At 47.8% G+C, this 14,127-nt stretch overlaps 1 protein-coding gene across 4 annotated transcripts in view; it reads right to left on the bottom strand.

The window, feature by feature from the left end:
• Window positions 1–14,127, bottom strand: part of Slc39a11 (solute carrier family 39 member 11) — a 442,672-nt gene that overhangs the window by 66,190 nt on the left and 362,355 nt on the right. The gene's annotated exons all lie outside the window — the stretch shown is intronic.

Genomic DNA, 14,127 nt, shown 5'->3' with positions numbered 1-14,127 from the left:
GATTATTAAAAATGGGTTAGATCAATATGTAAGAGTTAGCCAATAAGAGGCTACAGATAATGGGCCAGGCAGTGTTTAAAAGAATAATAAGTTTTCATGTAATTATTTTGGGTTGAAGGACCCCAACTTCATTGGGGTCACAGTTAAAACTGTGGTTTTAACTTTAATCACAGTTATAACGCTCTGCAAAGGTTTTCAGATAGCAAGCTTCATTAAAGGCCGGGATGCTGAGCAAAGACACCTGAGCAAAGACAGCCTTATCTGGCTGTGAGACAGGAGATTTATGGATTGGTCATAGGAACAAAGAAAGAGAAGATTGCGAGGCCTGAGTCACGTAGAAAGCGAGGCTCGTCACGAGTTAGGGGCTGTGCGATCAGACATCTAGTCGCCAGTCAAGCTAGGAAGGCAGGAAGAGATAAGAAAAACAGGTAGGACAACCCCCTCTTTGGTATCCAGGTGGGTCTGGACAACCCCCTCCTTGGTATTTAGGTAAAAGGTCAGGAATGTGCCACTCAGCTTAGCCTTATTTGAACTGACCAATGAAATGAAAGCTTTTCTGCTTCTGTACCCGCGCTTTTGCTCCCCTATAAAAACCCCTCATCCTCAACCTGCAGGCGCGCAAGCCCTCCGAGAGACTTGTCGCCCGCAGGCACCTGTGTATCTCCAATAAACCTCTTGCAGTTTGCATCCGGCTGCGTGTTTTCGACTGATCTTTGGGGCGCAGGGGCCTCTCCCGAGGGAAGACGCCCCAGGGGAGTCTTTCAGGGTAAAGCTAGCCGGGCGGGAATGCAGCCCACTGCTCCTACTACACAATCCAAAGTCACTTGTTTGGAGGGGGAATTTCTTTCCAAGACCACACAGTAGCTTGAGGCTTCTCAGCCTTGCTTCCTCAAAATATATGCTACACATGACAGCAAGACACACAGAAGTCACCAAGGCACTCCTTCCTGAAAGCTCTATGGGAAAGGAAGCCAGTTAAGTCAATCAGTAGCAAGGCCACCAGCTAAGTTAGGGCCAAAGCCACCAGCTAAGTCAAGATCAGGGTGACCTGATTATTCTAAATTGAATTTTTTTGGGGGGGTACTACTGAGGTTGAAATCCAGGATCCTGCTAAGGCTAGATAAACACTCTGACAATGAGCCCCCAAAAGTGAGCTTATTAAGACTTCATTCATGGGGCTGGAGAGATGACTCAGAGGTTTAGACCACCTGCTGCTCTTGCAGAGGACCCAGGTTTAATTTCTAGTACCCACATGATGGCTCACAGTTCTAGGGGATCTGATGCCCCTGTCTGGACTCTGCAGGCACCAGGATGCATGTGGTGTACAAACCTACATGCAGGCAAATCACTCATACATACAAAAGGAAACGAATAGATTTTATTTTATAGTTCAGTCACTTTAGTGTGTCTCTCAGGAACCTGCCTGTCTGCTCATCCCCACTTGTCAAGTACTTCCTCCATGATGATGATGATGGCTTCCTACTAGGACCTCATTTCAAAATCCTCATCTTCTAGAGTCCTCTTCCTTAGAAAAGTGTGTGGGGGGGTGGGGGGTGGTGATGATCCTCGGTACCCCAGGCCGCTGGATTACAGGCAGTGACTGTCATCTCCAGGCTCTGGAGCAGACAGCAGAGGTGACAGGGTCCTGGCTCACGTAAGTTCTGGTTCGTAGAGCCAGAGTCTTGGGTCCCACAGCTGTCTCTTCTTCCTTTTCTTCTCTAGATGTTCCCACCCAGAGTCCAAGCCACACTCCCAAGCAGCGGGCCAGATGTACCCGATATTAATATCTGCCTGGTATTTCTGACGCGCTTCCACACGGGGCAGGCAGGGATGAATTTATTCCTGCTCAGGGCAAGCTACAGTGGGGATGGCTGGGGTCCTGGGCAGCCTCATTCTGTAGAGCTCCCCACTCCATACCCATGAGAAAACAAAGCTGGGACACATCCCAGTTGCTGCCCCCAGGCAGCCTCCACCTTCCAGTCACCCAGACATTACCAAACTGCTGTCCTCTGCCATGGTCAACACAGCTGAGGCCCCCAACCCACTCCCGTGGGTGACCCTGGATTGTCGGGACAAGGATCTTCCTGGGACTCTGGCCAGCTGAGGGCAGGCATTAAAAATAGGGAAGGGACTAAAGGCTTCTATTGACCCTAGACTTGCAGACTTCCCTTTGGGGGAAAATCGCTCTTTAAAGCCATGAACAGCAGCTGCTAATGTTTTTTTTTTCTAATTAGTCATTTAAATGTAAATCACAGAACAGCCTAGGGCAATGGTATATAAGTTAATCAGCAAAATACCCCCCCCCACCAGAGAGTGTGGCTCAGCACACAACCCCAACACTCTGACATATGCATGCTCACTGGTGCTTTGGGATGGGACAATGGGAGAGCAAAGTGACCCAGCTGTAGAGGGGTGGACTAGCCTTGAACCCATGTCACCATCTGTCACCATTCCCAGAATGCTATTTGATCTCCAGTTTGCGGTCTGGGCTCACGGTTTTTTCAGGGATGTGGTGTGGCCCTGTGGGCACCAAACACCAGTTTCCGCAGCAGCTCTGTTCTCAGCAGAATGAATGAATGCTTCAGCTCCCAGGCAATTATGCACCTACGGCAGACCACCAGCAGGGGGCCCTCCACTAGAGAACTTGGGGTGATGGTTTCCAAGGTGGCAGTCCAAAGGAAGGGAGTCACAACTCACTGCCTCTAAAGTAAGGGGCTGACCTCGAAGGTGGCCATGGGCAGCTCAGGTTCCCAGCGGATTAAGCAAGGGAGGAAGGTAACAGAGGGTAAGGTACTGTGCTCAAAGGTGGGAGGTGATATGAATGAGTTAAATGAAAGAGAAGCTAAGATAAATTACACACGCAGAAAGAACATAAATTAGGGAATCAACAGATGGAAGAAGAAACCGCTGGTGGGAAAGGAAGGGAACTAAATTGCTGACTCCTACCCCAGGTGTTCCACCAAAAATGCAAATGAGGAAGGTAATTAAGACAAGAGGCTCACTGCCTGGAATATCATTAGAAAGCTTCTGCCATTAGCCCTGCCCCCCCCCCCACCCCAGGACAAGAAAAGGAAATAAACTGCCTGGACCAGGGAGGGTGGCTGACTGCTGCAGGGGAGGCCACATGGAGGTCAAGCGGAGCACCAAGGCTAAAGCTGCTGTAGCCACCACAGTCTTTCCCTGGGACCAGGATGGGGCTGTCTGTCCCTCGCCACTACCCTATCCTTCTGAGGCTCAGGGATCCTGGCAGAAGCGGGGTCCAAAAGATTTCTTGTGAGAGCCACAGGCGGTGGATGACTACCGGAAGACGTCAGGGAAGCTGCGTAAATGAACTCACAGCCATTGAGACAACAGCACATGAGTTTCAGAGCCTCAGCATGGGGAGGGGAGGTGGGCACGGAGCCCCAGCCCGAGCTAAAGAGCTATTGGCAGTTGATGGCAGATGGGGGAGGGGGAGTCAACTTTCTGTAAGGTTGTGGCCCCTTCTAGGTAGACCACCCTCCAGTGAAGACCAAGAACCGTACTTCATGGGTCTTTGAAGAGGGGAGGGGGACACAAAACTGGGTGTGCAGGGAAGCTGGGATGGATCTGGGGGGAGTAGGAAGAGGGATGAATATGATCTAAATGTACAAAATTGTCCAAGAACTTAGAGAGAGAGAGAGAGAGAGAGAGAGAGAGAGAGAGAGAGAGAGAGAGAGAGAGAGAGAGAAAACGGATAATGGAGGACCTTTGGCTGAGACAGACCCAATCCCAATCTTGGATCCTACCCCATTACATAAGGTTCTTACAGAACTAGAAAGAGTGATGTGACTTTGCTCACAGGGTGGTCTTGTTAGTGGCAACTGACCTGGGGGTAGTTAGGGGTAGTTAGAATGGGTTAAAATTTTCTAGGGTTCATGACAGCGCTTGAAACATTCTAGAAATCCCTACTCTCTTCCTGCCAGTGATCGGCAACTCCAACAAAAATTCAAAGTATTACAGAACACCCCACAAGTCCAGAAACAGGAGAAGTGTCTTTTCTTCCTGCTGTGGGCTCCACTAACTCTTGGTTTTAAGGTCACTCGACAGAGTTTGCGAGACTTTCTTACTTGTCTTCCAAACATCAACATCTATGTGACTTCCGCTTTGACAGCCGTCTTAGTAGCAGCAGGCTGCTAGAACAAAACACCTCAGACTTAGTGGTCCATAAACAAAAGAAGTTTCCATCTCACTCCTGGAGGCTGGAAGGACCAAGATTGTGATGCCAGCAGTTTTACAGCAGAGGCGGGTTTTGTAGGCCACAAACATTTGGGCTGGTGTTCACGGAGGCTGGAGATGGGTGGAGTGGGAAGGGGCACTGTGAGAAGAAAAGAGGCACACCATCCTCTTGGCTCAGTTGCTTCCCCTTCTGGGGCAGAAAGCCTTGGAGCTTCTGAGGAGTAGAGCTTTCTTTTGCCTGACTGTGCTCCTAATGGCATGGGCTCGGGTACTAAGCTGTCTCGGCACAGTGAGGTTTCTGAAATAGGATGTGGTCATCCCAGTTTGGTGGGACCAGGGATGAGGACTGTAGGGCTGTAATGATCCCCTTTCACCCTTTCAGACTCTACATAGCAAACACTGCTCCGGACGGAACACAGTCCCCCTGAGAAGTTTCCCACCGAAACAACTCCAGGGCCCTCCGTGCCTGACTGCCCAGGGTCTCCCCTGTGGGCAGTTATGATGTCACAGCCTAGCTCCTGCCCCTGAATCTCCTCACTGTGTGCCGCTCTTTCTCCCATTCAGCCTCCAGTCGATGTGTGCGTGATGTTAGTTCTAGAAGTCATGGCCAGAAAATGTCAACCCAAAGGCCACACAGGAAATCAGGGGAGCCGCTGTGGCTTGTCCTCCTCAATTTGAAAACCATTAAAATTTAGGCAACTGCTAACATTTCCTGGGGAGGCTTCATAAATATTAAACATGGCCACTACCAGCAAACAACTTCACTGACAAGAGGCCCCAGGGGTGGAAGAGTGGCTTGAAATGGTCAGGGTGAGTCATTCCCGAGTCCACTGAGAGTGTAGTGAGGAGACGTGCGTTAAACTATGGCCAGAGAATTTAGGACAAGAAAGAGAATTTTCTTGAAGAATGATAGCCATGGTCGTCTTCTGGCCTGTTCCACACACATATACACATATGTGTACCAAGGAGTGTGCATGTGCGTGCACACACACACACACACACACACACACACACACAAGCCCAAGGCCAGAGTCTTTTGATCGCGTCTACAGCAGCCCCTCTTGGTGGCTGCACGAGGAACCACAAAATGACTGCTAAATGACTGTTGGATGTGTTGGAACAGGGGAACTTATTTATGTTTTTGTAACTTCCATGGGCTTGACCTTAAGAAAATGAGAAGAAAGGATTTGTTTTTAACCTCCTCGGAGGACTCCTGAGTAAAATTAGACCCTGGCAGTTCCTTCAGGATGATGAATAACCTAAGATACAGGTTCATTTATCATGCCCTGGATTTGACTTACATCATAGCATAGGGGAAAAAACCAACCAGGCTGGAAAATAGTCTGAAGCCTCAATCACTATTCTGAATTGCTACCCCAAGGTCAGGCAGCAGCCCAAATGTGTTCTGGAGTGCGGGCATTCTTAGACATATCTATATTGCATCAGCAGATTAACAGTGGGTAAAAAGGTAAGCTCCAGCCATCTACACCTCAGCTCAGCAATGTATTGGTATCTGGTGCCAGGAAGAAGTCAGCCTTCTACTTGAGGTGGCCCCGTGTGGCCTGGCCACGTTGGTCATGTGCAGATGAAGCCTGAGAAGTTTACACAATGACATTAAAGGTTTAAAGGTTGAGGTACAAAGAGGTGAGGATAGTTTCTGAGTTGGGACAATGGGAAGATGTCTGGGGAGGCTCCTAACACCTAGAGAAACTGGGAGGAAAGGGCCAGAGCTCAGAGAGCTATGCTGGACCCACGGACACTCAATCCTCCCGGCAACTCTAGGGATGCAGGCGCTCAGATGAACCCTGGAGCCCTAGGGAGCTGGAGGATGCTGCCTTGCTCTCTGCTCTGCCCAGCTCCAGGCTGGGATTGTTTTCCCTGCTTAGACCCTCATTAGCATTCTGTCTGTATCTGCTGCTACCACTCCATATATCTGAACCCCACCTTTCAGTGTTACTTCTGAGACTCAAGGCACATAAAAATGCCTCATTTTACATTCTCATTTGAAACTAGCAAAGAGTCATACAACAGTTACATAATCTACTATTTTTTAAGGATAAGGTAGTTCTTTTGAAAGAAATAAATCCAATTGTATATGAAAGGAAAAGATGAAATCCAGGATATCATCCCCCCGTTTTGAAAAATACTATTTTATTAATCCTCTGAGACTTTGATACAATATATATATATATATATATATATATATATATTGATTATATACATCCTCACTCCCCCAACACCTCCCAGATCTGCCTCTACTTTTTCCTGAAGCTATCACATTGAGTCACAGAACATGGAGAGATCCAGCTTGTATTGGCCCGGAAGCTGTCATGGTGCCAGAAGGTGCCTGCTCTGGGAGGAGACGGCTATCATCAGTCAGACTCAGATGCGAGCCCTGAGAGTCACAACAATGACTGGCCTGACAAGATAAGCCTGCGGGAGCAACAGTGGCCTGGACGTTGTGGGAGTATGCGGACACTTTAAGACTGGAATCAAGATCTGCACCGAGAGATGGAACCCATATCTGGCATCATTAATAAGCCCTTCATTTGAACTTCTAAGAATTCCTAGGCTGCCAACCACCTGGCCTTCACACCGTGTGGCAGACACAACTCCCCACGGATGTGGAAGGTGCTGCTGTGCCAATTCACTGCTGTTCACCCTTTATGTGTACATGCCAACTGGGACATCTTATAAAGGCCTGAAGGAAATTATGAATAAATACATATTAGAGAAATTACAGTAAATACTAGCGACTCCAGAAGAAAAGAAAAGGGCTGGATTTAAAGATGAAGATGTTATATGATCTATACAGACTACAGAAGCCTTGGGTTAGGGAGATGGCTTAAAAACACACATAAACACCCGGGGTAGTGATGTGCACTTGTAATTCCAGTTCGGAGGAGGCAGAGACAGGTTCATGCCTGGGGCCCTCTGGCCAGGCAGGATAGCCTAATGGGTGAGCCCCAGATCCCAGTGAGAGATCCCATCTCAAAAAAATCAAGGATGAACAGCACCTGAGGAACATCACTTGAGGCTGACCTTTGGCCTGAACACACATGTGAACTTCCACCCACAAACTATGTGCCACCTTTTTAGACAACAAATTGTTAGTGGCCACCATATGAAAAGGAGAAAAAAAATATATCAAGAGTAATGTCTGGCTCATGGACTCCTCAAGCGAACAAATGCAGGAAAAGATGAAGAAAAACCTGCATGGCTTCATTCTCAGAAACATTTCAAGTGAATGACAATATCCTTTAGATTGCATTTTATCAGGGAGGGGACCGTGAAAGGAGAAAAATGAAGTTCCATGTGTCTGGATTGCTTTCAGGCTTTCTCAAGGCGCCACACGAACACGCTTTTTAGAAGTGGTTCCGTCAGGGTGCAGGGATATGGATTCCTCACTGCCCAACTGACTGCTCTCAGTAGGTGAATCACAATGAGTTTATGCATCCTGGGAGGAGATGGGCAGGGCTGAGCCAACCACGCTGCTCTTGCCCATTATCAGTAACATCAGCAACACCAGTGGAGACACGGGGAAAACCAGGGCAGAGCACAGAGCCAAGACCACAAAGGGGCCCGACGGAGGTGGCACACAGAAAGTAAGGGTGGAGAAGGAGCTTCAGCAATGCCAGCTGCAGCACTCAGGAAAAAGCTGTGCAGGCTGATGAGATGGCTCTGCAGGGAAAGGTGCCTGTCACCGAGCCTGGTAGAAGGGGAGAGCCAACTCGTGAAGACTGTCCTCTGACCTCCACATATGCGCCCCCCTGCCGACAAAATTAATATTAATTAATTGATTGATTGATTGATTACTGAAAGCTAAGTGTAATGTTCTGGATTTAGAACCAATCAAGAGAAAGGCAGGTGGGCAGCTCTGGGTTTCACATGTGAAGCCCTTGCTTTTCATTAGCTACCTGCACAAGCCTTGTGGTGAGGATTTCCCATTACAGGAATATTAGGCGTAAGCAGAAACAGGACCTCAAAAAAAAAATCAAAAGAGAGAAAGGAAGATGGCATTGCTCATGAGAGTTCTGCATAGCTCTAGGTCAGCTGTATGATAAGCATTTGATGAGAGTTCTATCAAATATTTGTGACACAAAATGCATATGTACATTCATATTCATACTTTTACACCTATTGTTATGTAGCCATGTGTCTATATTTGTATGTGTATATTTGTACAGTGTTTATCATACATATTACACATACAAATACATATGTATCCACATGTGTATATAGCACATATTTATGTGTGCACACATGTATATAAAATAGTTATCTTTAGTTGGCATTGGGTGACTCTGTCAGAAGTACACGAGGAATGCAAGTCTCTGATCTCTTTGGTTAAAGGGTTCTTCTTAGATTCTGTCTTAATAAATCTCGTGATCTATGGGTTTTGCGCAGTACTTAAGCCTGTGCTTATTAGGAAAGACATCAGGAGAAACCCTCTGCATTGTACAGAAGACCCTTCTCATAGGTCCAAGCCCACTGCTCCCTTTTGTTCCAGAAGAGGGTTCAGGGCATGAAGACAGACTGTTTGGTCTGTGGGGGCATAGAGCGGTCCCAGTGCAGCCAATCACAGCCAGTGTCCAACCTCAGCCACCCACACATCCCAGGAGCGATTCTTCAAATGCTGAAGGAAGAATGTGAGTGATTGAGTTCAGTCTCCCCTACTGTGCCATCACTTAAAGGATGCCTGGGATGTCAGCAGGGCTGACTCCATCGACACAGGATGTATCCTCTCCACTTCTGTGGAGAGCAGATATTTGTGATCAAGGAAGCCAGCCACACAATGTCCACTTCTGCTGCTACCTGAGAGCCAGCTCTGCAGACAACTCAATTCACTACCCTCCCTAGTGAGGTTGCATTCCCCACAGCAGCTACCTAGATTCTACATCCCTATCCAATCTGTTTCCAATCTTCCTGCCGGGAGAATCCCAGCATAGGTCCATCTGGAAAGGCATCTGCCCAGTTCCTAAGTACCCATTCCTATTGATAGAATCTCCAGCATGGAGCTTCTCCCCTCTTTATAAGCTGTTCTCCAGTAATACAAACTGTAGAGTGACGCTTCAGCTAAGCCAATCAAATCAAGGAAAATAAAACTAATTTAATCCATTCTGCCACTCCAATTTCCAATCCCTGTTAAACATTCCAAAGTGGGAGCTTAAAGGACATGGCAGGCAAGGGAAGACACGATGGGGGATCAGGGTGTGGCTTTTGAGTAACTTGTTATTTTCTATTTGCACTTCATATTTTCAAATATTAACCTTCAGCCACCATGGGGTAGAGATATGATCTATCTGCATTTTAAAGATGAGAAGCTAGAGCTCATAAAAGCATAACTTTTGGGGGGCACACAATGTCTGTCAGCCATGTCTGTTGAGTCCCAGTTTTCTGCTCTTCTCACTTGCCTAAGATTAACAAAAGATAAATGGTAAGTTTGGTCCAAGAGTTTCAACCATCACCCTACATGAATTGCGTTTGGTTGCAATTCTTTTGCAAGTTACACGCAAAGCTCAGGGCAATACACACAGAAAAGAACAGGAGGAAACAAGCAAGAGAAAGGAGGGCAAGGTGGCACACTTCCATCATGAGGAGGTGGAAACCTGGGGTCGGCTTCAGCTGCTCATTGGGGATCGGGGCTCCTTCCTCCAGCCAGTTGTCTGCAGCACAGGCTCAGTTTGAGGTGGGGTCAGGATGCTTGAGACCGAGCAGTAAGTCTGACCCTCCTGTGAGGACAGACACGGGTCCCGGATGCTGAGTCTCCCCTTGTAGGAGATGAGTGTCACTTTGATCTGAACTCCCCTACCACTCTACAGATCTGTTCAGCATAAAACCACCACAGAGAAACAGCCAGGATTTGGAGGCAGTCCCAGCTTCACCCAAATGACTCCAGATGTTCATATCCAATCCTGGTCACAGTAGTTCTTCAAGACCTTTGAGGCTCAACTGGACTACGTTGAAGAAATTCATGACCTCCAGTGGATGAACACTTTGTCTTCCCAGATAATTTATGTCCCCAAACTACAGTACAGACTCTCGTTTACTGGGGAGAGCTTCCCAGTGCGGCAGAGATTCCTGCTTCTCCTTCCTCAGTCTCCTTCAGCATGCCAGATGAAATCCCATGTCCTGGTGCGATACTTAATCTTGATACCAACTTGACAAGACTTAGAATCACCATGGAAACAAACTTCTGAGCAGGCCTATGTCCTGCTACCCTGCCCCCTGCTTCCTACCAGCATCATCTTTCTTGCTTTCCAACCTGGCTAGCTGCTTCAAGTTCTGTGCCTTCCTCATCATGATGGACTGTGTCCCTCAAACTGTGAGCCATGGCCATCATCATGATGGACTGTGTCCCTCAAACTGTGAGCCATGACCATCATCATGATGGACTGTGTCCCTCAAACTGTGAGCCAGGACCAAACTGCCCTTCACTAAGTTGCTTTTGTCATGTCTTTTGTCACAATAACAAGACAGTAACTAAGACAACTATGGGTCAGTGGAAACAGCTCTTTGGGCGCTAGAAACATTTAGAAGGGTTCCATGGCCAAATGTTAAGTTTAATCATATGAAACTATTCCCAACTGACCACTTTCTTTAAAAAATTGATGCTGTGGACTGAACTCGGGTCTCACAAATTCTGAGAACACACTCTAGTGTTGAGTCACACTTATGCCCCATAACAATGTTTTGGTGGAATTGGGGATTGAACACAGAGCCTCCAGCATGCTGGGCAAATGCTTTACCTCTGAGCTGCATCCCTAGACCTCACAAATACTATTTTAAATCGTAAGATAAAAATCTCATGTAGCACAACATAATGAGTTTATGAACCTTGACTGTCATCTTGACGGGCTAGACCCCACCAGAACATTCCAAGAGTCTCAGATCCGCAGCATTAAAGAAACCCGCAGAGTATTGTTTCCCAGTGTGTTTGACAAGAGAACTCTTGTAATACACAGCACCCATTAACAGCTCTTAGAACCTGTACTTTGTGGGGAGTTGCTTTGGGAAAAACTGCCTGGGAGATAATTAAGAGCTTTCTGAGTTCTTCAGAGTCATCCTCCCCCACCTCACGGCTGTGACTGTACAAACCGCTTCAGATAAAATCTACTCATCCCTCAACTCACACACAGCTTTTAAGAACCTTCTTGGTACCAGATACCAGCTCAGAAGCCAGGACTCACTGAAGCATGAGGGTCCTGAGAAAGAGAGACAGCCAGGATGGAGAGGCCAGCTAGGTGGGAAGGATGGAGAGGCCGGCTCAGTGTGAAGGAGCTACCGGAGACTTTCTGTAAGAACTCTGCCCTGAACTGGGGCTTAAAGGAATTTTCCCAGAGAGAGGTTGATGGTCAGTGACCCATCCAATCATCAAGGCAAACATAAGTCCCCTGCCAGTAGCCAGTTTCATTCTCAAAGCATTCATCCCAGGAAGTTCTTGCAGGCCCCTGGCAAATGTGATTATTATCTGCTGCCTGCCTCATCCTCTTCGACCTTTATGAGGCAGTACTTGGTTTCTTCAACATCTTGTGAGTCCAGGGCCTATTTTCCTTCAAGCTTGTACTTCTGTGCTACGTGATCCAACGTGAGAACTCAAAGACAAGGTGCTGGGGGATCACGAACCAGCCTCCTCATTCACTCAATTTTTTCTGGTCCTCTCTCTCTCTCTCTCTCTCTCTCTCTCTCTCTTTCTCTCTCTCTCTCTTCTTCAAACATGCTGCTCAGAAGTTACATGCAGCCAAGTGAGGGGTTAAATGCAAGGCTGACCTCATGAGAGAGAGCTTGGGGAAGGGTCTCCAAAACTTCACTACTCTCAGAGAAGGGTGACAGTGTCATCCTCCTGAGTTTTCTTTTTTTAATCTTTTTTTTCAACCAATCCCAGTTCCGCCTCCCTCCCCTTCTCCTGCTCGATCCACCTTCCCCCATCCCACCGCCACCCACTCCTCAGGTAAGGTTTCCCATGGTGAGTCAACAGAGTCTGTCACATTATGTTAAGGTAGGACCAAGGCCCTTCTCCCTATATCTAGGCTGAGCAAGGCATCTCTCCATAGAGAATAGGCTCCAAAAAGCCAGTTCACGAACTAGGTACAAATACTGGTCCAACTGTTATCAAACCCCAGGCTTCCCACTGATAAAACAGAGAGTAGAAGCAGAGGCAAAGGCATTCAGTGTATGCCAAGGTCAAGGCCATCTCAAGAATGATGCCTCCCATCCTTGGATTCACTCTGTTCGTCAAGAGCCATCACAGAAGAGGATCCTGCTGGTGAGTAACTATAGGATAGGTAGGTGTGGTAGTTTGAATAGAATTGGCTCCTATAAGCTCATAGAGAGCAGCACTATTAGGAAGTATGGCCTTGTTGGAGGAAGTGCATCACCGTGGGGCTGGGCTTTGAAGTCCCCTATGCTCAAGCTATGCCCAGTCTCAGTTCACTCTCTGTTGCTTATAGATCAAGATGTAGAATTATCAGCTCCTTCTCCAGCACCATGCCTGCCTGCATGCCGCCATGCCCCACCATGATGATAATGCTCTAAACCTCTGAAACTGTAAAACCAGCCCAATTAAATGCTTTCCTTTATAAGAGTTACAGTGGTCATGGTGTCTCTTCACAGCAATAGAAACCCTAAGACAGTAAGGGTTCTGAATGGCTGGGGGGGGGGATGACAGGCTTTCTCCCACAGTTCCCTGACCTGTGCACATCTACCCCTGCTTAGGCAACCAGATGGTCTTCCCACCCCTAGGAGATCAGCACATCGATGTTTCTCTTAGCGGACACCTGGTGGCTTACCTCACCACAGCCCAGACCCGCTGGACTCAAGCGGTGCTTCTGCTTCAGCCCCCAGAGCAGCTGGGGTGGCGGGTGAGCAGCACCACCCCTGGGGTTCCCTCCCACAGTTCTCAGCCCTCATGTTCCCCTTCAGTGAACCTCGTTCTGTGGGAGGCCCCAGTGGCCTTGTCTCGTGCCATAAGAAGAGCCTCCACAAGCCGTGAGAGAACTCATGGATGGATAGCTGTGGCTGGAGAGGGTATGTGGGGCAGACATAAACGCTACAGGTACTGGATAGGGGCCCTGGGCACCAGGCTCTGGAGTTGAGGTCTGATCCTATGCCCTGACAGAGGTAAGAAGAGAAAACTAAAGATCTATGGTGGGGATGGGAGCTTTACCCAGTATCCCTAAATACAAGCTAGAGACTGGCGTATGACCAGAGATGGTGGGATCAGTTCAGATGGCGAGAGTCCCCATCAACGACATGCTGAGAAACATAGCCAAAAGGTCCAGGGAGCTCTTCCCACCAGAGCTGGGATGCTTTCTTTCCTTCTAGAATCTAGACGAAGTCACCAACATTAATCCCTGTAGCCACAAAAGTAAAATCAGGTCAGCCACAAGGTAGTTTAAGCCAATAACAACATGTTTGTCATTTTTATCTCTGTATTTTAAGGCACCCCAAAGACAGATTTATTTTCCCCATATCCAACAAAGGCCATTTGACTCATAACTAAGACAGTGCTGGGAGAGCAAGATAATGGGATATTTGTTTTTTACAAACGTCAAGAGCCTACACAGCACTCAAGTGACCGGCCTGTCTCAGCTCCTCGAGGGGCCAGCACTGGTGACTGCAGACACGGGTAGAATAGGGGGAGAGATCACCAAGCTGCCAGAAACTGCTGATCAACTGGATCGTGAGCTTTTGTGTAGAAGGTAAGATGCAAATAAAAATGGTGCCTGGTGACTTTATCTCTCTCACCCTTCACGAATTATTAAGGGTCAAAGGTCCCCAATGGCCTCTACTCTAGAAAAGGGAGGTGGGGGAGGTGACCAAGCGAGATGATGTATTACACAGTTTTCCTGAGGTTGGTGAAAAGGCTCTGTCAGTAAATTGTCTGCTTTGCAAACATGAAGATCTGAGTTTGGATCCTTGGTGCCTGCA

The sequence above is a fragment of the Myodes glareolus genome, chromosome 9 (genome assembly GCF_982192425.1).
Source record: "Myodes glareolus chromosome 9, mMyoGla1.1, whole genome shotgun sequence".
In the NCBI taxonomy this organism is placed as follows: domain Eukaryota; kingdom Metazoa; phylum Chordata; class Mammalia; order Rodentia; family Cricetidae; genus Myodes; species Myodes glareolus.
This window is presented reverse-complemented; position numbering and strand designations above follow the sequence as displayed.